Source organism: Mustela nivalis, assembly GCF_964662115.1.
Source record: "Mustela nivalis genome assembly, chromosome: 9".
NCBI lineage: Eukaryota > Metazoa > Chordata > Mammalia > Carnivora > Mustelidae > Mustela > Mustela nivalis.
The window spans coordinates 7,452,523-7,475,112 of NC_139028.1; the positions used below are offsets into that span (position 1 = coordinate 7,452,523).

The following is a 22,590-nucleotide window of genomic DNA, read 5'->3' on the forward strand; positions in this document are numbered from 1 at the left end:
TCATAAATGTATTTTTCATTTTTTACAGAACATTCAGGATAAATATGATCTGTTCGAGTTCCTGGTTCTCTCATCAGGACTGTTTCTTAGGCTTCAGTGGCACAAGAAAAGGGTTTTGATAGTCCAGGCTAAATCCTGACAAAAGCAAAGCACGGTATCTATGAAAAACTAACCACTCAGAAGAGAACAACAGATAAAAGGCCAGGCCAACCTGACCCTGCAGGATAGGTAAGGTTGGTCCTGCAACAGGGGTAGAGTGGAAGTGCCCATCTCCTGCTAGTAGAGCTAGAGAAGACCCCTTCTGGAGAGACCACCAGGAGAGGAGAGCAGTAGGTGCTGATGATGAAGAATATTTTAATCAGCAGAGAAGTTCAAAATGACAAAGTTCCAGGATCAGAGTAAACCTATGGGATTAAAAAATAAAAAATAAAAAAAAAGATTTTTTTGAAAGGACTTATTTTTTTTAAACGAATTTAAACAAAAGTTCTTTTAAGAGACAGTTGGCTGTTTAAACCAAAAGTACAACTCACTGAGAGAATCGCCGCATTATTTATTGGGGTAGAAAGGACCTGGAATGTAGAAAGACCCATTCTGCAGAGGAAAAAATAGAAACACTAACAGGCCTCATGCCTTGAACAGCCAATGTCTAGAATCCCTGCCTCATGAGACCATTTTAAAAGCTGTACTCATAATGGAACGGAAGGTGTCATTTCCCTATAATTTTATATATGTCATTAATTTGCTGAAAAGCCCAGTAGCACTGGGAGCAGAAACTGGGACCAAAGAGTGAGCACCCTGTTTGACAAGAGGGACCACCCACCTCTTCTTCAGATGCAGGGGGAGCCCTGGCGTGCTGACTTCTCCCTTCTTCCTTTCCCCTTTCCTCCCTCCCTCCCTCTTCCCTTCCCCTTTCTCCTTCCCTGGTGGTGCCCTTTCCCGATGCCCACTTCATCCCTTTTCTTTTCTTACATGCCTGTCTTCTTGAGTTTATTCTCTCCTCCCAATTACTTCCCTTCGTCTGAATCTCCTCTTTGGTTCCTTTCTCCCTGCTCTCTGCTCCTCCTCCCCTTCCCTGGCCCCTGTTCAGCTCCATCCAGACTGCAGGCAGAGCTGGACTAACATGCTCACTCACTATCTCAGCCACCCTCCAGAGAAGTCACTCTTTGGTGGCCACCTTCCTGATCCCCTGGTCATTTCTCCACTTATTCAGCTATTGCTCTGAAGTCTGAGGAGGACAGAGCGGGGCTGCCGCAGAATCAGGCCAGAGGAGAAACCAAAACATGTGTCCACACTGTCCCCCAGTACTGCTGCTCTGAGAGCTTTCGGAGTCCTCAACAGGGTTAGGATTTAGGGGCTTCTTCAGAACCGGGAGTGAAAACAGCCATAGGTCAAAAGAAAAGCTATGACCCCCACACAAAAATAATAATCACAAATGAAAACTAAGTTAACTCTGAAGTCCAAAAGTCAAAGAATTGCCTTGAATCTGTCACTAGAAAGCACCCAAGGCCTCACTCTCTGGGTTCTGGGTGCCCTGGGAATGGCAAGAGTCTCTGACCCCCTTCCCTCTTCATTCACTCCCAAAGAATGTCCTCTGAGGTGGTCTTCAAACTTCCTCTGAGAAACTGTCTCTGGGAACTGTAGGCCCTTGGCTGCTGGGAGGAATGAGGGTGATGTCAGGACCTGATGGGCAGCTTTACCAGGAGACTGTGGCTTCTGGATGCAGTCCTCAGGTCCCATGGTCTGGGTGAGATCTAGGTCTTTGAGTGGAGGAGGACAGATGAGATTTCAGATTTTGAGTTGATTCTGGGATGATTAGTGCTTTGGAGGGCATTGGGTGAAGGTATTTTGCACATGGGAAGGACACGAATTTGGGGAGCCAGAGAGTGGACTGTTAAGAGCTGACCTGCATTACCCCCAGAAACCTTGCTGCTGTCCTTATCTCTGGTACCACAGAACGTGACCTTATTTGGAACTAGAGTCCTTACAAATGCAATCACATTACAGTGAGGTCCTTAGAGTGGGCCCTAATCTCCTGTAACTGACCTCCTTATGTAAAGGGAAAATCTGGACAGAGAGATGCCCCTACTGTCAGTGGTGGGCAGTGCATGAACTTCTAGAACCCTGACAGTAGTGGAAAACAGACTCAGGCTGGGCACTAGGTAAATGGGAGCTCTAGTGGAATTTCAGGTGAAGATGCTGTGGACCTCGGCTTCCCAGGTCATAGTGACATTAGGATTTCAAATTCAAGTCAGAGATGAAAGAAACATCTGGACTCGGTCCTCAGGTAAACGCAGTATTCTGAACTGAGGCTAGAACCAGAGACCATTCTAATGAAAGGCCTCCACAGGTGGGCTCTCTCAGGTGGGCTCCGACTCAGTTTCCTGTATATTCATTCATGAAATCGCTCTGCGGGTCAACATGCAGAACAAAACCATTTAATAAAAGTGACAATGAGGTGAGGAAAGGGACGCCAGAAGGCATGTGAATGTGGAGAGAGGAAGAGCCAGGGCAGGGCGGAAAACCGAGAATCCCTCCCTGCACTCCTTGCTGCCAAGGAGGTCTGAGGGACTAGTTTCCACCTGGGATCCCAAGTCCAGAACAAAAGTGGCGGGGCCACGCCACGGGATGAGGGAAGGGGGTCCTCAGCACCCGCGCGTGGGGGTGCCAAACGATGGGGGCTATTGTGCTTGCTGGCGGGGGGCACCTCGCATGGCTCCCTCCCCGGCCCTACCCCGTGGGGTCCCAGTGCGGCGTGTCGTCCAGGGTGGTCCCGCTGCCCCGGGGGTCGCGGGAGGCTGGGTCCCGACACCCCCGCGAGCTCGTGCCCGGCGCTTTCTGTTCCAGTGAGGGCGCGGCGCGGTGTCACTTTAGCTGCTCGCAGAGGGTCGTCCAGAGAAGCCATGGGGTGGGGCGGGGCAGCGGGCCACGGGAGCCAGACAGGGCGGCCTCAGGGGCTGGGCTGGAAGGCGGGAGTGCAGGGCCGGGGAGGCAGGGGTGCTGAGTCCCGGCTGTGCCGTAGCACAGCACCGTGGCGCTGCACGCCCCTCCTCCGCCACTCCTCCGCCAGCCCCTCCACCTCCTCTCAGACTCTCCACCGCGGCCTCCGCGAGCTCACTTCCCGCTTCCGCAATTAGCAAAGCCCCTAATCCGGGCTGCCCCCGCCCCCGCCCCCTCCCCCTCCGTCCTGAGGCGCGGGCCCCGCCAGCGAAGTCCCGGGGGCCTGCGAGCGTGGCCAGCGCCAGTGCTGGGCAGCCTCCTAGCCTGGCTCCCCAAGCGGGTGTCCCCGTGCTGCCTGGCTGTGAAAAGATCATCAGCCCTAAACCGGGCTGCACTCTCGGGTCACTTCGCTGGCTTCCTGATTGTGCCCAAAGCCAGGAACCAGCTTCCCCAGCACAGGCCTGGGCTGAGATGCCTGCCCGCGATCTATTTGAGCAGTCTCCTAGTCTCCAGGCAGGGTCCGCCATTGCATGATGGCACGCGTGAATCACTTTGACCTGGATGTTTGGGTTTTTTGTTTGTTTTTTGGTTATTGGTTATTACGTGACCTTCATGGTAGGTGCTGCACAAAGGGAGTGAAAAGAGGACGCCTGATACATATGCATATGGCCATTCTAGAAAAAGAGCTTGGGGTTCTCTCAGAAGCGCGGCATTGGTCCTTGCACTATGTTTTAATAGAAATGGGATTATGCACCAACTTACTTAAATGAGCATAGTTTGAAATCTTTTACTGAGAATAAATATTTAAAACAGTTATATTTTAACTAAATCTATCATCAATCATAAATCTATTACATGAAGGTTACAGGCAATTTAAATGCAACAGAACTCTCTTCAGGGTTTTAAATAATCCGTGTCTGTCTTGGCACATGAGATTGCAAAGATAGGAAATGGTTTGTAAAAGATCATATAATAGCTTTTACTATACGGTATCAGCAATTTATCCTAAAGGAGCGGCCACCAGCTAAAAACTCAGCTTTGAAAAATGCAGAAAAGCAGTAAACGTTTACACACCCTCTTGGTGACCAGAGGCGTGCTTTGTGCCCCTCATCATCTCTTTCATGGTTCTGAGGCCCTTAGCGCTCAGTAGTTTAGTGTCTTATTCTCTGGAATAGGCCATTGAAGAAATACCAGGCCCAGAGAAGAAGGTCCTGCTGGGTGTCTGAAGAAAGTACAACCTTTTAGATGAAGCTTTCTGTGGAATTTGTTAGTGGTTTGGTCTGCTTCTGATAGGAAGGGAAATTTTAGTTTTAAAGATTTTATTTATTTATTTGATAGAGATCACAAGTAGGAAGAGAGGCAGGCAGAGAGAGAGGAAGAAACAGGCTCCCTGCTGAGGAGTGAGCCTGATGTGGTGCTCGATCCCAGGACCCTGGAATCATGACCTGAGCCGAAGGCAGAGGCTTTAACTCACTCTGCCACCCAGGTGCCCAAGGGAAATTTTTTTTAAAGATTTTATTTATTTATTTGACAGACAGAGATCACAAGTAGGCAGAGAGCAGGCAGAGAGAGAAGTGGAAGCAGGCTCCCTGCTGAGCAGAGAGCCAGACATGGGGCTCAATCCCAGGACCCTAGGATCATGACCTGAGCTGAACGCAAAGGCCCAGTGAGCCAAACTCACTGAGCCACTCGGGTGCCCCAGGAAGGGAAATTTTTTTAAGAGTATTTTCTCTTTGAATCTATTTTGAGGTTTGGTTTGTGGTTCTTTCTGACTTCTCATGAAGATGCAATTTCTTCTGAGGTTGGTTGTCAGGAACTGCAGATCAAATCGACCTATCTTGTTAGCAATAAATAAATAAATACATAAATAAATAAAAAAATAAAAGCTCAAGTGTTGGTATAAAGCTATTATGCTTTTCAAAATCCCGAACTATAATTCATGTATCGTGGTCATTCTTTATCATATCAAACAGGAGAGAGGTGGCAGAAACGCACTTTCAGGTTAATTTTTTTACAAGGAAGATTGACTTATGAACCTACTTTGTTATTCCCTTTCATTCAATTTCCCTGTACCTCCTTTTCTATGAATTGTAATGGTAAACCATCATTATTTTTATTGTTGGCACGTGAGAATTAGAGATCAATGCCCAAGTGAAAGCAGAAGGCAGGTTTATTAAAGCAACAGCACACTATCTAAGGGAGAGCAGGTGGTATTCCATGAGGTGGAGCTGGCCCTTACTTTGTTTTGGGATTGGATATTTCTTGGTCTTTTTGAAGTGGGAGGACCTTCAACATGCAGTGGATTGATCTCTAATGGAGGCTGCTTCCAATCATTTGGGGGACTCCTGCCACATGTTGGGTAAAGGAGTTGTCATTTTTATTTTATTTTTTTCAGGGTTCCAAAATTCACTGTTTATGCACCACACCCAGTGCTCCATGCAATATGTGCCCTCCATAACTCCCATTAACAGGCTTACCCAACCCTCTGCCCCCTCCCCTCAAAACTCTCAGTTTGTTTCTCAGAGTCTCTCATGGTTTGTCTACCCCTCCAATTTCCTCCCACTCACTTCTCCTCTTGATCACCCAGTGTCTTCTGTGTTATTCTTTATGCTCCACAATTAAGTGAAACCATATGAAAATTGACAATCTCTGCTTGTATTATTCCACTCAGGATTATCTCCTCCAGTCCTGTCCATGTTGATACAAAAGTTGGGTATCCTTCCTTTCAGAAGGAAGCATAATACTCCATTGTAAAAATGGATCATATCTTCTTTATCCGTTCATCCATCTAAGGTCATCTTGGTTCTTTCCAAAGTTTAATGACTGTGGCCATTGCTGCTATAAACATTAGGGTACAGATGTCCCTTCTTTTCACTGCAACTGTATCTTAGGGGTAAATACTCAGTAGTGCAATTGCAGGGTCATAGGGTAGCTCTAATTTTAATTTCTTAAGGAGTCTCCACACTGTATCCAAAAGTAGCTGCACCAACTGGCATTCTCACCAATAGTGTAAGAGGGTTCCCCATTCTCCACATCCTCTCCAACACTTGTTGTTTATTGCCTTGTTAATTTTGGCCATTCTAACTGTGTAAGGTGGTATCCCAATGTGCTTTTGATTTGAATCTCCCTGATGGCTAATGATGATGAACATTTTCTCATGCATCTGTTTGCCATTTGTATGTCTTCTTTGGAGAAGTGTCTGTTCATGTCTTCTGCCCATTTTTTGACATGATTATCTGTTTTGTGTGTGTTGAGGTTGAGGAGTTCTTTATAGATCTTGGATATCAGCCCTTTATCTGTAATGTCCTTTGTGAAAATCTTCTCCCATTCCGTGGGTTGTCTCTTCATTTTGTTGACTGTTTCCTTTGCTGTGCAGAAACTTTTGATCTTGATGAAGTCCCAAAAGTTCATTTTTGCTTTTGTTTCCTTTGTCTTTGGGGACATGTCTTTAAAGAATTTGCTGTGGCCAGTGTCCAAGAGGTTACTGCCTATGTTTTCCTCTTGGATTTTGATAGATTCCTGCCTCACGTTGAGGTCGTTTGTCCATTTCGAATTTATCTTTATGTATGGTATAAGAGAATGGTTGAGTGTCATTCTTCCATACATAGCTGTCCAATTTTTCCAGCACCATTGATTGAAGAGGCTGTCTTTTTTCCACTGTATAATTTTCTCTGCTTTGTCAAAGATTTTTTGACCATAGAGTTGATGATCCATATCTGGGCACTCTACTCTAATCCACTGGTCTACATGTCTTTTTAACCCACTGAGCCACCCAGGTGCCCCTTTTAAGCTATTTTTTAAAAGTACAGTCATTCTTTTTTTTTTAATATTTTATTTATTTATTTATTTGACAGAGAGAGATCACAAGTAGACGGAGGGCAGGCAGAGAGAGAGAGAGAGAGAGAGAGAGAAGCAGACTCCATGCTAAGCAAAGAGCCTGATGCAGGATTTGATCCCAGGACCCTGAGATCATGACCTGAGCTGAAGGCAGTGGCTTAATCCACTGAGCCACCTAGGCGCCCCTAAGCTATTTTTAAAATTCCTGTTCCAATAACACTTGGATTGCCATATAAAGTTAACCACATCATCTTTTTTAGGTAAGTAATTGTACTTTTTATGTGCATAGTTATTTTGGTCCATGAGTTCAGCTCCTCTTAGGATCATCAAATCTCTGTAAACTCTGGGTACGCTAGGATTTTCTAAGCAACAATAAAATACATTGAAACCTGGTAGCTTAATTATAATAATGTTTTCTTTCTCAATCATTCACAATAGCATTACATTCTGAGTAGCTTCCTTCTATTTTGCAGTGATAGTGTTTGGAAAAACTTGAATTGTGATATCACTGTGATAATGTGAATTAGTCAGGGTTTTTCAGAGAATCGGGAAGAGAAAATAAAAAGGAAGATATTCTCCAGGGCCAACTCTAGAAGTGACTATTAAAACATCTGTCCAAATTCAATTGAACAAAACTCAGAAATGCCATCTCCAGTGAAATACAAAGAAGAGTATATATAGTTCTGGGCACACACATCTCATTTGACCCAATGATGTACATCAATGAAAGACTGAAGGCCAATCACCACTCCATGGGAGAATTTAAAAATAAATTTACTAATGAGGCCAAGAATTCAGAATCACAAATACTTCAGATCTAATAATAACTGCCTTCACTTGATGTTATTCTATAAGATAAATCCTATGATCAAGTTTTAATTTTCAATTCTTACAATTTTCAATTCTTAAATCCTTATGAAGAAGCATCATTTGGAGGGAGCAGTTTTCATAATTTAGCATCCATCAGCCTTTTTTTAAAGATTTTATTTATTTATTGGACACAGAGAGAGAGAGAGAGAGAGAGAGAGAGATTACAAGTAAGCAGAGAGGCAGGCAAGCAGGTAGGGAATCAGGCTTCCTTTTGAGCAGAGCCCGATGTGGGGTTGGATCCCAGGACCCAGAGACCATGACTTGAGATGAAGGCAGAGGCTTAACCCACCACACACGTGATGAGAGAGCCCCTCAGGTGCCCCTCATCCATCAGCCTTAATTGTTTGGAGGAAAATGTGTTGATGAATAATGCCTTAGGGAGCTGATCTCTCTAAAGAATTTTCAAGTCTTTACCCCTTCAAGGTTTTTGCACAGTTCTGATAGCCTCTAAACATCCAGCTGATTTCTACAGTGACAGGCCTGTTAAAAACTGTCCTCAAACCAGGAATAGAGCTTGAAACATACCAGTCAAGAGCAACTTTGAGTCTTTTAAGGAATTTATCATCATTTCTTTGTTTTTGGTTCATATCCGAAATAGTTCTATATTACACTTGCATAATTTCTCTAGAGCTGACTTTGAAGGAGGCATTCAGTTCCAGCTAGTTCCATATTTTGGCAAGAACTATAATTCTATATAAAAAAAGAACATATTTTAGAGCACCTGGGTGGCTCAGTGGGTTAAAATCTCTGCCTTCGGCTCAAATTATGATTCCAGGTTCCTGGGATTGAGTCCCACAGTGGGCTCTCTTCTCAGCAGGGAGCCTGATTCCATTCCTCTCTCTCTGCCTGCCTCTCTGCCTTCCTGTGATCTCTGTCAAGGAAATAAATAAAATTTTTAAAAAAACCTATTTTATACCAGTTATTCATGTTTATTAACTAAGATATCACAATACAAATAATACAAACAGTTGCTCTTTATTAATACCTTCAACCAAGATCAAAAAAATATGTCATATTTTCTCCAAAAATTTTATATCATCTGATAGGTCAGATATATATAAAATTACATTTAAAGTTTTAAAAATATCAGCAAATATTTTCATTTAAATGTCAAAGAAAATCTACTTTTCCAAACACGACTTTTTTATCCTATTTTTTTTTAATTTTGTCGACAAATGATAAATTGTTTAGCGAGACTACAAATGTTAGATCGAAAAAATGATTGATAGATGTAGGTTCAAAATATTATGTTCCATTAAAAATGATTTAGACTTTGATGAACATCTGTTTGGTAATATGTTGTATCCAGATATAGTAAATTAATGACATATATAAAACTATAGGGAAATGACACCTTCCATTCCATTATGAGTAGAGCTTTTAAAATGCTATTTGTCATACCCTGTCATCTTGTCATTATGTAGCATTATGTAGCATTTAAAAAATGTATACTCTTCACTTTGAAGTCTTTTAGAAATCTAAAATATGACATTCTATGTTTTGTGTTTCCATATTCCTTTATTGACAGTTTGAACAAATCCACATGCTTTGATTCAAAGGTAATAAATTCCTCTTATTTGGAAAAATGATGTTTATTTTTGTTCTCTCACCCTTAGCAGGTGGTTTCATTTTAGCACACTTCAGAGTTATAATTTCATGCTTATTAAAAACATTTTTATGATCTACATAGATGACTGAAACTTTTATTTTATTAAATTATTTGCCAAAAAATCTGTTATTTTTAAAAATGTATTTCCCTTGAAGGGTTATTTTAGAGCATTCAGAGATGATCTAGGAGTGTGGTATTATGCAATATTTAAGTAGGTATGAAATGGTTATTTATATGATTGTTTCTTTAAGGCTTATGTATATTGTCCATTATATGCTATAAAATATTTTGAAAGTAAATTTAAGGTATGTTTTACATAGTTTATTTTTTGGAAAAAATATTGAAATGACTTATGAAATTCAGTATACTCTCAACAATAATTTTTTTCTGAAATTACCAATTGTCTACTGTCTATTATATGGCAGATATTACTTCAGACTACACTGGTAAATAAAATACTTGGCTTTGTAGAACTTTTATTTTAATGGGTGAGACAATTCAAAGCTATAAACCTTAATAAAAATTGCATAGTGCATTCAAAAATGATGAGTACAATGGGGAAAAAGAAAAATTAGATCAGGGTGAGAAAAATCAAGGTTGCTAGGCAGGGGATGGGGAGTTAAGAATTTTAATAGAAAGAGCAGGGTAGTTACAATGAAGCTGACAATTGAACAAAGGTATGGAAAGGTGATGAATTTGCCCAGAACTATCAGCAATAAGGTCACTCCAGACAAAGGAATTGGCTATCTTGAAGGCCATAAGGTTGGATCGTGCCTGGCATATCTGAGGAATAGCAAGGAGGCCACTGTGAGGGACTGAAGAGTAGCAGGGAAAGAGGTCACAGAGGTTAAATGAGTGGCTAGATCATGTAAAAGCTTAGAAGTCATTGTAAAACTCTGGCTTTTATATTTGGAAACTTACTGTGTGATAGAATTTCTGCTAATAACTGAGAGTTCAAATGTCCATAAAATTTCAAGGATTCTTATTGTAGTAAGACAGAATAAAGAAAAAGAGTTCATATTTTCACGTGCTGTAACAAATGCTCGGAGATCCAAGTGTAGGAAGCTATGGGAGCACAGAAGAAGGCACTAAAATCACACCAATATATTTGATGACTGTGACTATATATAAATTTGTATTTTCTAGATTTTTTTATAGTCATGGAATCACACAGTATATACTATTCATTGCCTGGCTTTTCTTTTCTCAGCACCATTACTTTGAGAATCTCCAATTGTAAATAGTTCATTTTGATGTTGAATAGTAATCTCTTTAATGAATAGATCATAATTTGTCTTTGCTCTATTGATGGACATTGATGAACATTTCCACTGTTTTCAATTCTTAAAAATAAAGCTGCTATGAAATTCATATACAAGTCCTTGTACGAACATAGGGTTTGTTTCTCTTGGTTAAATGCCTAGAAGGAAAATGGCTATTCGTGTAACTGCAACATATTTTGCATTTAAAAAAATTTCCAAACTATTTTCCAAAGTGGTTGTATCATGATATATGCCAACAACAGTTTAGATTTTTTGTTGCTTCTCAATCTAGCTCAGACGAAGTACAATTAGCCTTTATAAATTTAGCCATTCTAATAGATATGTAAGCATGTCTCATTATGATTTTAATTTGTATTTCTTTAATGTCTAAATGTTGAGAAATTTGTCATGTGCTTATAAGCCATCCATATCCTTTTGGTGACATGTCTCTTCAATAATTTTCTTCACATGTAAAATTGGATACTCTGTTTGGTTATTAGTAAGGTTTTTTATTTTTATTCATTTTTTAATAATCAGAGTAGATGTCCATTATCAGATATATAATTTGCAAATCCCTTCTCCATCTTTACGGTTTCTCAATGGAGCTTTGATAGCTGTGTCTTTCAAGAAATATGCTACTTCTTTCCTGGTACACGGAGGTATGACTAGAACATTATCAATGTTGACCTTTGCAAAGAAAATCATGGCTTAAGATATATGTAGTCTGTGGTTGTTGGGAGTGTTCTGTAATATCAAGCATATCTAGTTAGTTGATAATTTTGTTCAAGTCTTACATATCTTACCAATTTCATGACCATTTGTCTATATAATCTTAAAATAAAAGTGTTGAAATTTTTTTCCATTTCTCTTCTAAGGTAGAAGTTATGATTTCTGTTCTTAGTTTTTTCCTATATATCCCCAAATCTGTTATTAAGTATTAAAAGTCAAGAATTATTATACTCCCTAATGAATTCATCCTTTTACTCTTCTTTTGACTTGATCTTTATGTCTGATAATGAAATTTGCTTTAAAATCACTTTTCATTATCTTGATATAACCACCAAAGTTATAGTGTGATTAGTGTTAATATAGCATATTTTTTCTTTTACTTTATAAAGCACTTCTATATTTAATCCTGAAAAAAAAAAAAAAGCTTTTTAGCTCTGGAAGCATCTTTCTAAATTATCTTTTTTTTTTTTTTTAATGAATCAGTAGCAATTTTTGTTAAGGGACCTAAACTGAAAGTAGGTTTAGAAATTTATTTATTTATTTATTTATTTATTTATTTATTTATTTGTTAAAAGATTTTATTTTGTTTATTGACAGCGAGAGAGAGAGAGAGAGAGGAAGCGCACAAGTGGGGTTAATCACGTGCAAAGGGAGAGGAAGAAGTAAGCTCCTTGGGGTGCAACTAGTCCCATGCAGGGCCGGATCCCTGTACACTGGAATCATGACCTCAGCCAAATGCAAACATCTGCCTAAACAACTGAGTCATCCAGGCACCCCTAGAAAATTTAAAAAAAAAAAGACCTTTTAAAAACATTTTGTTTGTTTCTTTTTTTAAAATATTTTATTTATTTGACAGACAGAGAGACAGGAAGAGGAACTATAAGCAGGGCAGAGGGAAAAGGAGAAGCAGGTTTCCCACTGAGCAGAGAGCCTGATGTGGGGCTCCATCCCAGGACCCTGGGATCATGACCTGAAAAGAAGGGACACTTATGGAGGAAGCCACCCAGAAACCTCTTTTCTTTGTTTTTAATATATGGCAACTGATGCTTCCCAGCCACAAGGAGCATATTACCCATTGATTAAATCTTTGATAACAACCTATTTAAAGAGGTGTGTAAATATATACTTACTCAGATTTATACACTTTGTGTTTTCTTCATAGTTTGGGGCTGGACCCCATGGTCACAACACTGCTTCCAGTCTTTGCCTTCCCATCATTTGATACCAGGTATTTGGTCAGCAAAGCAAATTAGCATCAAAATTAATAAGCCCTTGGCACCATATCTCTGGAGCAGGGGTTGCTCTTAGCCAAGGCCCAGAGCAGTTGACCTCCACTCGCTAGTCCTATAGCCCCAAGGACTAGGTCCCTGCCACCAGAACTCAGTCTTACATGTTATGCTAAGCAGACAAAACCAAAACAGGAAAGCTCCCACACCTTTCACTGGCATGCCTCTTCTCCCACTCCCTCGACGTCCAGTCAGTACCAGATGCCAGGGAGGGGTCTTGGTCCAACATATGGGAGGGAAGGAAGTAGCCACGAGCAAGTACCTGCCTCTCTGTGCCTTTCTTTCATGAGCAGGTTGTAAGGAGGAGGAAGAGGAAGGGGAAGAGAGGTGAACTTCAAGGGGTGAAGGCCTCAGGTAGGCAGCTGGCTCCTGCCAGTAGGAAAGGGACAAAGGAGAAGGCAGTGAGTCTTGCAGGGAGGGTGGGGGATAAGGGTTACAGCTTATGATGGAATCTGGACAGGAGTAATAGGGATACTAGTCATTTGAGTTCACCATTGGAAAGCTGGGCTGGGTGTCAGGGCAGATAGGCCTCCCTGGGCAACGGCACATGAGAGAAGGTGGAATTCTTCTCTGAGGATCAGGTGGAGCTTTGGGTGTTGGGAAAGCATAGACAGTATTGTTCCAGGGCCAAGGACAGGTCCGGGTACTCCTGGTTGGAGGTCAAGGCCACAGTATGATCCAGGTCTCCTACCACCAGCTTGAAGGTACCACATGCCAGCCACCCCTCATTATTGTGTATAACTCTCTGGTGCACTTATTGGCTTATCCATCAAATGACTCCTTCAGCAGCTTGAAAACCACCTCCACAGGCACTCCAGGATATGGGAGGCTTCCAGAGTGAAGATTTTGCACAGGATCACCCCAAAAGACCAGAAGTCACTCTGGTGGATGTAGATCTGGTCCAACATGGCCTTAGGAACCATCCACTTCACAGGCAGTCCACTGTTGGTTGTCTTTTTATAGTAACTGATGTGGTGATATCTCTGTCAAGGCTGAAGTCTGAGATCTTCATCATGTTGTCCTTTGTCACCAGCACTTCCCTGGTGGCCAGGTCTTGGTGTATGCACTTCTTGGAGGCAAGGTACTCCATGCCTCAGGCTACCTGATAGGCACAGGATACCAGGTCCTTGGAGGAGAGTTGCTCTGCTGCATTGTGGCTGATATTGTAACAGTACTCCAGGTCATGAGGCCTGACCTTTGGGGGACTGTCCCCACTCCTTCCCCTTAAACCCCGTGCCTCCTCCAAGCTTCCACATCCTGCAGGAAGATGTAATCTGACACCCCATTATTTCAGGGAGCTGTTTCTGCGACTTCAGGGTAGGCGCCTGGTGGCTAGCGCATCTCTGCCCAGGGACAGGTGGCCAAGGAGTGCTATCTTTTTGGGCCCAAAGTCTCAGGACAGGCATGCTTTCTGCCCAGACTCCTTCCTAAGAGTGGAGCATGCGCCCTGCCCTACTCATCCCCTCCTGTCTCCTTAGCAGCCAGGCTTCCGTCTCTCTGCACAGGGAGCCGGTGACACTTGTATTGTACAGTACTCCAGGTCAGGAGGCCTCTGGGCCTCCAGGTAATCCTGTATGTTGTCTTTGGAGACATATTCCATGAGAGTGTACGAAGGACCGTCCTGTGTGCAGGACCCAGCAGGTTGATGGTGTCCTTGTGCTGTCCAATCATCTTCATCATCTCCATTTCTGAGATTAGGTTTGATAGGTCTTTCTCTGTTGCATCTGACTTCAACATCTTCACAGACACTTTAGTCAAATGGTTGGATTTGTCTTTGTCCAGCCCAATGGCCTCCTCCAACACCACCTGCCCAAAGTAGGCCTGTCTTAAGGGTCTGCCTAAACTGCCTACAACCAGCCTGCCTCAAGGCAGTTATGAACTCTAGATTATCCTCAAAAACATTAAGCCACAAGCTAAAAGTTCTCTTCACTAGGTCTCTTTCGCAGGTCTAATTTTCTTATCTTTCATCATTTATCTTTTTCCTAATTCTTATTTTCAGTATAGTTTATTTTGCTTCCAGGTGTTTCCCCTGGTTTCCGTATGCTGTTTCATAGGGAAGAATTATCCTGTCTTAAAATTATTTCTTGAACATTCATTACATCTCTCAGTTAAAATGGGTTCTTTTATCCTATTGATTCATTTGAGTTTTCTCAAAATGGGAAGAATTTTCAAAATGGTGTTTTCCTCAAGGTTCAGAGTATGTCTTCGCCTCATCTTTACTCTTTTTGAAATTCACTTTTCAAATTCTTGTCCCTCTTTTTATCTTTTTAAATTAAAATGTTTTATTTTTACTATTCTTTTATTTGAGTATAGTTGATATTCAGTGTTACATTGGTTTCAGGTTTTCAATATCTCCATACATTATTCTATGATCACTATAAATATAGTGAATATCTGTCACCATATAACACTATTATAATATCATTGCTATATTCTCTACACTGTCCCATATCTCTTTTTAAAATCTCTGATATTTATGTTTTCTCTTATTCCAATTTTCGACCATCATTTTACTTGGTTACTTTAATAAAATATGCTTGATTACACACTCTTTGCTGAAAACCATAGCATTTGATTTATAGTAGTCTTCTTCTTCTTCTTTTTTTAAAAATTAACATATAATATATTATTAGCCCCAGGGGTACAGGTCTGTGAATCGCCAGGTTTACACACTTCACAGCACTCACCACAGCACATACCCTCCCCAATGTTCATAACCCCACCACCCTCTCCCTAGTCTCCCCACCCCCCCGGCAACTCTCAGTTTATTTTGTGAGATTAACAGTCTCTAATGGTTTGTATCCCTCCCGATCCCATCTTGTTTTATTTACTCTTTTCCAGTCCCCCAAACCCCCCACATTGCATCTCCATTTCCTCATATCAGGGAGATCATATGATAGTGTCTTTCTCTGGTTGACTTATTTTGCTAAGCATAATACCCTCTAGTTCCATCCATGTCATCGCAAATGGCAAGAATTCATTTCTTTTGGTGGCTGCATAGTACTCCATCATATATATATATATATATATATATATATATATATATATATATATGAAATTCATTTTTTGATGGACATCTAGGTTCTTTCCATAGTTAGGCTATTGTGGATATTGCTGCTATAAACATTTGGTGCACGTGCCCCTTTTGATCATATAGTAGTCTTTACCTCTATCAGAACCCCAGGAAGCTTTATTTATTTATTTACTCACATAAACAGATGATCCAACACAACGTTTTTTGATGTTCAAATGTATTATAATGTCTTACCGCTTAACACTATGCTTACTGTTCTCTTTCACTGTCTGACTAAATCCTCATCATCACTATGCCATTTAATCAGAAAGAACATTTGAACTCAGAGTTCTCTCCATCTCAGGGATTGAAGACTCCACCCTTCTGTTTGTGCAGGTAAAATAAATGTTGATATTGTCTGTCCTGCACATACTCCATCCTGTTCACCAGAATATTCACCATCAAAATATATACAAAATAAAAACCATACCTCACCACTTCTATTACCACCCAGCATGCTAAAAACACCATCACATGTTCCTGAATTATTGACTTGATTGATAACCCCACTTCCACACATACTGCACTCCTTTCTCCCTGCAAATTTATTTTGGTACAGCAACTTAACCTAAAAATCAAGTCAGATGATTTTATTCGGCTGTTGAAAGTCTTTTGGTATCTTCCCCTTTCATATTAAATAAAAACTGAAGGCGTTTCAATGTACTAGAAGGTCAAGCATCAATACGTTCTTCCTCTCTCCACCACTATGAACTCCTCATTGGCCTCCTTGCTTTTCCTCAAAAGTAACAGACCAGCTGTTCACACAAAGTCTATATACTTACTTGCTCTGCCTAGAGCAATCTTTTCCTTTAATATTTGTATAACGCCCTCCTTCACTTCCTGGGTCTTTGTGCAAATAACATCTCATAAATGAGATATAACCACCCAACACAAAAGAAAATTAACTTTCATCCCAGCATTCTCCAATGGCTTTTACCTTTCTTGTATTTCTTTGTAACACTTATCACCATCAACCATCAATCATTATTCTATTACTGGTTTATTTTCTTATTGGAGACAGAGAGAGAGAGAGAATTGGGAGGGGCGCAGAGGAAGAAGAAAACACCCCACTGCCTAGAAAGCCTGCTGTGGAGTTACATCCCAGGACCCTGAGATCATGAACCAAGCCAAAGGCAGTCACTCAATGGACTGAGCCACCGAGGTGCCCCTCTATTATTGGTTTATTTCACTATTATATTTCAAAAGAATGTAAGCTCTTTGTGGTCAGGTATTTTATATGTTTTATTAATTGAAGTATTCTCAGAAAGGTAGCTGGCAGATTGTAAGGGCTCACTAAACTGTATTTTGTTGTTATTATTGGGCTCCTTTATGGGCTTTACCTCTTACACTAGACGTCTATCCTTCAGATGTAAGCAATAAGAATAGAGCCCTGCTGCCTGTTCAAATGAGTAAAAAGCCTGTATTAAGTGGATATTTTAAAAGCTAAATGAATGGCTTAATAGTTGTATATAGGGGGAAAGGGAACATATTTTCCACGGTTTAGAAGTGGAGTTCTTTTATAGAGTTCTTGTACAAGCCGACACTATTGAACGATAATGGGCACTTGTACATTCCAATTATGCAAACACTTTGGTAATTTATATCCTTTTTTTGTAATTCATGACTGGATCATTTAATTCCTTAGGAGCATTATAGCATTTCAACTTTTCCTGTTCAATAAACTTATTGGGGTTGCTACCTTTTTTATTCAAATGGAGAAATAGTCATGATTTAATCTAAATAAAGTGTTATTGATTGTGTTGTTTTCTAGGAATGAGTCGCACATGCTAGTTTAAAAGTTTTGTTAAATTCCCAAGTCTGTCACCGATAAAAGCCTTTTGTAGATTAGTAACTTGATCAAAACAGAAAAGTTATGTAACACTCAATTGTTATACTATCTTTGTTTCCATCTTGCATTGTAATAACACCCATCTTAACTCTATTTAAGACAAGTCATCGCCAGATGGCTTTCTGGCATTGATTGCATGATATTAAATCTAGTATAAGTAAAAGTTTTTGGTTTTAGTGGCATATAAATCAATTTAGAAAAATATATGTATTTGAATATAAGGTAAAGTTTTAAATTATTTGGCAATAGTAAACTAAACTTTTTTTTTGTAAATTTTTATTTTCTAAAATTTCATTGAGCTCTTTTGCAATAAGAAACAAGTTACAAAAAATTAAGGTTTATTTACCCCAATTCAAAATTATTAGGAATATAATCATAGAGGTTGAAGTATTTAAAATATTGAACCCAAAATATTTTATTAGGTAAATTCGTGAATGCTGAGCATTCACTGTTAAAATGTACTAATACTATTGATAGACTGGTAGAAGCCTAAAATCAAATATTTATTAAATATTTATATCCATATCTTTTCATGGCGTGGTAATTCATTTCTCTTGCATTAAATAATATTCCATTGTTTGCATGTACTACACTTTATTTGACCTTTCACCTATGGAAGGATATCTTGGTTGCTTCCAAGCTTTTGTCAGTTATGAATAAAACTACTATAGACCTCTTTGTGGGTATAGATTTCATCTTCTTTGGATAAATACCAAGAACTGCTACTGCTGAATCATCTGGCAAGAATATGTTTAGTTTTGTAAGAAACTGCCAAGTTGTTTTCCATTCTTTATTCTCAATAGACATGGAAGAACATTCCTGTTGCTCCACATCCTCACCAACATGTCGTGTTCTGTTGTCAGTGTTCTGAATTCTGGGTATGTACTGGTGTCTCTTTTTTGTTTTAATTTGCATTTTCCAGATGACATATGATGTGAAGCATCTTTTTATATGCTTATTTGCCATCTGTAATATTTTCTTTTGTGAGGTATCTGCTAAGGTCTTTGGCTCATTTTTAATCTGGTTTTTCCCCCATTGTTGAGTTTTAAGGGGTCTTTGTGTATTTTTGATTAACAGTCCTTTGCCAGATGTGTATTTTGCAAATTTTTTCTCATAGTCTGTGCTTTGCCTTTTCATTCTCTTGGCATTGTGTTTCACAGAGTAGACATTTTTAAATTCAGTGCTTGTGCTTTTGTAGCTAAAGTTATTTCCAAAACCAAGGTCATTTAAATTTTCTTCTATATTACCTTCTACATGTTTCATGTTTAGGTTTATAATCCAATCTGAGTTAATTTTTGTGAAGAGTGTATGATGATTATTTATTTATTTGACAGAGAAAGAGATCACAAATAGGCAGAGAGACAGACAGAGAGAGATGAGGAGAAGCAGGCTCCCTGCTGAGCAGAGCCCAATGCGGGAATCGATCCCAGGCCCCTGGGATCATGACCTGAGCCGAAGGTAGAGGCTGAACCCACTAGGCCTCCCAGGCGCCCCATTGTTATGGTAAACTTTGAAGTCAGTCCTCAGTCTTTGTTCTCCTTCAACACTCTGTTGAATATTGTGAGTCTTTGCCTCTCCATATAAACTTTAAAATAAGTTTGTTAATATAAAAAAAAAACTTGCTGGAATGCATTAATTGTATAGATAAACTTGGAAACCAGTGACCTCTTGAGCTTAGCAGGAGATAGACCATGGACATCCGTTGTCACAGTGGTGCCTCTGGCAGAACCTATTGCAAATCCCTAGGCAAAATGAGACCTCAAGGATCTGAGAGAATGTCTAAGAAGTACTTGATACATCCCTTGGGTATGGTTTATTGAAGTGTCCACCTGTCTGAAAGTTGGGGAATCTAGATAAGGGAGGGAAAATTAGTTATGATAAAACATATCAACAAACATCAATAAATTTTGTAAAACTAATTGTCATGACTCATATACAATATGACCAACAGAGGGACCATCAAAAGGAAAGCATCCGTTATGTTTATTGTGAAATTTTTTATTCAAAATAAAGCAATGAGAGGGGAAGACACAATGAGAAAATTACCATTTTTTAAATGGTAAACTTCTTACAAAATGGAATAGGTTTTATATTCTAAGTAGTATATTGAAAAGTAAAACATTGGGGCGCCTGGGTGGCTCAGTGGTTTGGGCTTCTGCCTTTGGCTCGGGTCATGATCTCAGGGTCCTGGGATCGAGCCCTGCATCGGGCTCTCTGCTCTGCAGGAAGCCTGCTTCTCTCTCTCTCTCTCTCTCTGCCTGGCTCTCTGCCTACTTGTGATCTCTGTCTGTCAAATAAATAAATAAAAATCTATAAAAAAAAAGAAAAGAAAAGTAAAACATTAAAAAATAAAATTTTAATTTAAAAAAATTATGTAATTTTTTTTAATATAATTTTTTATTTTTTATAAACATATATTTTTATCCCCAGGGGTACAGGTCTGTGAATCACCAGGTTTACACACTTCACAGCACTCACCAAAACACATACCCTCCCCAATGTCCATAATACCACCCCCTTCTCCCAAACCCCCTCCCCCCAGCAACCCTCAGTTTGTTTTGTGAGATTAAGAGTCACTTATGGTTTGTCTCCCTCCCAATCCCATCTTCTTTCATTTATTCTTCTCGTACCCACTTAAGCCCCCATGTTGCATCACCACTTCCTCATATCAGGGAGATCATATGATAGTTGTCTTTCTCTGCTTGACTTATTTCGCTAAGCATGATACGCTCTAGTTCCATCCATGTTGTCGCAAATGGCAAGATTTCATTTCTTTTGATGGCTGCATAGTATTCCATTGTGTATATATACCACATCTTCTTGATCCATTCATCTGTTGATGGACATCTAGGTTCTTTCCATAGTTTGGCTATTGTGGACATTGCTGCTATAAACATTCGAGTACACGTGCCCCTTTGGATCACTACGTTTGTATCTTTAGGGTAAATACCCAATAGTGCAATTGCTGGGTCATAGGGCAGTTCTATTTTCAACATTTTGAGGAACCTCCATGCTGTTTTCCAGAGAGGTTGCACCAGCTTGCATTCCCACCAACAGTGTAGGAGGGTTCCCCTTTCTCCGCATCCTCGCCAGCATCTGTCATTTCCTGACTTGTTGATTTTAGCCATTCTGACTGGTGTGAGGTGATATCTCATTGTGGTTTTGATTTGTATTTCCCTGATGCCGAGTGATATGGAGCACTTTTTCATGTGTCTGTTGGCCATCTGGATGTCTTCTTTGCAGAAATGTCTGTTCATGTCCTCTGCCCATTTCTTGATTGGATTATTTGTTCTTTGGGTGTTGAGTTTGCTAAGTTCTTTATAGATTCTGGACACTAGTCCTTTATCTGATATGTCGTTTGCAAATATCTTCTCCCATTCTGTCAGTTGTCTTTTGGTTTTGTTAACTGTTTCCTTTGCTGTGTAAAAGCTTTTGATCTTGATGAAATCCCAATAGTTCATTTTTTCCCTTGCTTCCCTTGCCTTTTGCGTTGTTCCTAGGAAGATGTTGCTGCGGCTGAGGTCGAAGAGGTTGCTGCCTGTGTTCTCCTCAAGGATTTTGATGGATTCCTTTCGCACATTGAGGTCCTTCATCCATTTTGAGTCTATTTCCGTGTGTGGTGTAAGGAAATGGTCCAATTTCATTTTTCTGCATGTGGCTGTCCAATTTTCCCAGCACCATTTATTGAAGAGGCTGTCTTTTTTCCATTGGACATTCTTTCCTGCTTTGTCGAAGATTAGTTGACCATAGATTTGAGGGTCTATTTCTGGGCTCTCTATTCTGTTCCATTGATCTATGGGTCTGTTTTTGTGCCAGTACCATGCTGTCTTGATGATGACAGCTTTGTAATAGAGCTTGAAGTCCGGGATTGTGATGCCACCAACGTTGGCTTTCTTTTTCAATATCCCTTTAGCTATTCGAGGTCTTTTCTGGTTCCATATAAATTTTAGAATTATTTGTTCCATTTCTTTGAAAAAGATGGATGGTACTTTGATAGGAATTGCATTAAATGTGTAGATTGCTTTAGGTAACATAGACATTTTCACAATATTTATTCTTCCAATCCAGGAGCATGGAACATTTTTCCATTTCTTTGTGTCTTCCTCAATTTCTTTCATGAATACTTTATAGTTTTCTGAGTATAGATTCTGTGTCTCTTTGGTTAGGTTTATTCCTAGGTATCTTATGGTTTTGGGTGCAATTGTAAATGGGATTGACTCCTTAATTTCCCTTTCTTCTGTCTTGCTGTTGGTGTAGAGAAATGCAACTGATTTCTGTGCATTGATTTTATATCCTGACACTTTACTGAATTCCTGTATAAGTTCTAGCAGTTTTGGAGTGGAGTCTTTTGGGTTTTCCACATAGAGTATCATATCATCTGCGAAGAGTGATAATTTGACTTCTTCTTTGCCGATTTGGATGCCTTTAATTTCCTTTTGTTGTCTGATTGCTGAGGCTAGGACCTCTAGTACTATGTTGAATAGCAGTGGTGATAATGGACATCCCTGCCGTGTTCCTGACCTTAGCGGAAAAGCTTTCAGTTTTTCTCCATTGAGAATGATATTTGCGGTGGGTTTTTCATAGATGGCTTTGATGATATTGAGGTATGTGCCCTCTATCCCTACACTTTGAAGAGTTTTGATCAGGAAGGGATGCTGTACTTTGTCAAATGCTTTTTCAGCATCTATTGAGAGTATCATATGGTTCTTGTTCTTACTTTTATTGATGTGTTGTATCACATTGACTGATTTGCGGATGTTGAACCAACCTTGCAGCCCTGGAATAAATCCCACTTGGTCGTGGTGAATAATCTTTTTAATGTACTGTTGAATCCTATTGGCTAGTATTTTGTTGAGTATTTTCGCATCTGTGTTCATCAAGGATATCGGTCTATAGCTCTCTTTTTTGGTGGGATCCTTGCCTGGTTTTGGGATCAAGGTGATGCTGGCCTCATAAAATGAGTTTGGAAGTTTTCCTTCCATTTCTATTTTTTGGAACAGTTCAAGGAGAATAGGAATTAGTTCTTCTTTAAATGTTTGGTAGAATTCCCCTGGGAAGCCGTCTGGCCCTGGGCTTTTGTTTGTTTGGAGATTTTTAATGACTGTTTCAATCTCCTTACTGGTTATGGGTCTGTTCAG

At 40.1% G+C, this 22,590-nt stretch overlaps 2 protein-coding genes and 1 long non-coding RNA gene across 4 annotated transcripts in view; 1 reads left to right on the top strand and 2 right to left on the bottom strand.

The window, feature by feature from the left end:
• LOC309841112 (conserved oligomeric Golgi complex subunit 2-like) overlaps positions 1–22,590 on the bottom strand; it is a 680,432-nt gene that overhangs the window by 469,966 nt on the left and 187,876 nt on the right. The gene's annotated exons all lie outside the window — the stretch shown is intronic.
• LOC309841116 (piggyBac transposable element-derived protein 5-like) overlaps positions 1–22,590 on the bottom strand; it is a 158,258-nt gene that overhangs the window by 6,796 nt on the left and 128,872 nt on the right. The gene's annotated exons all lie outside the window — the stretch shown is intronic.
• LOC309841120 overlaps positions 6,707–22,590 on the top strand; it is a 209,377-nt gene continuing 193,493 nt past the window's right edge. The window contains exon 1 of the long non-coding RNA XR_014298948.1: positions 6,707–7,034. This is a non-coding gene — a long non-coding RNA (uncharacterized lncRNA). The remainder of the gene's footprint in view (positions 7,035–22,590) is intronic.